The sequence below is a fragment of the Morone saxatilis genome, unplaced genomic scaffold (assembly GCF_004916995.1).
Source record: "Morone saxatilis isolate NCDOM2014 unplaced genomic scaffold, NCSU_SB_2.0 Contig20, whole genome shotgun sequence".
Lineage (NCBI taxonomy): Eukaryota > Metazoa > Chordata > Actinopteri > Moronidae > Morone > Morone saxatilis.
The window spans coordinates 6,505,409-6,505,821 of record NW_023339763.1 but is presented as its reverse complement, the minus strand read 5'-3'; positions in this window follow the sequence as shown (position 1 = coordinate 6,505,821).

The window sequence follows — 413 nt, the reverse complement described above, 5'->3', positions numbered from 1 at the left end:
TGTGCGTGTGTGTGTGTGAGAGAAACGGGAAGAGGTGGCGAGCGCCAGAGGCCCGTTCAGCCTCAGCCGAGCAAACTTCGGTTTAGCGGTGAAGTCAGAGGCCAAATGTCTGAGCCTCGTCAGCGTCTCCACCCAGAGCACCTGCGACAGAGCACGACGGCCCTCCTCATAACCATCGCTTCTTCAAGTAATCCAGATTTTGATGATTCCAGTCCTGATCGTCACTATCGTCAACTGATGGATGGATGTCGAACGGATGGATGAACGGATGGATGCAGCTCGTCTGACAGGGAGGGGGGAAGCGCAGGGGGAGAGAGAAAGTCAGGAAGCACCCAAAAGGAGATCATCGGGGACTCTCCCTTCCCAACTCTCCACCTCACTGAAGTGTTTTGTTTGTTCCGTTTTGTTTTTTT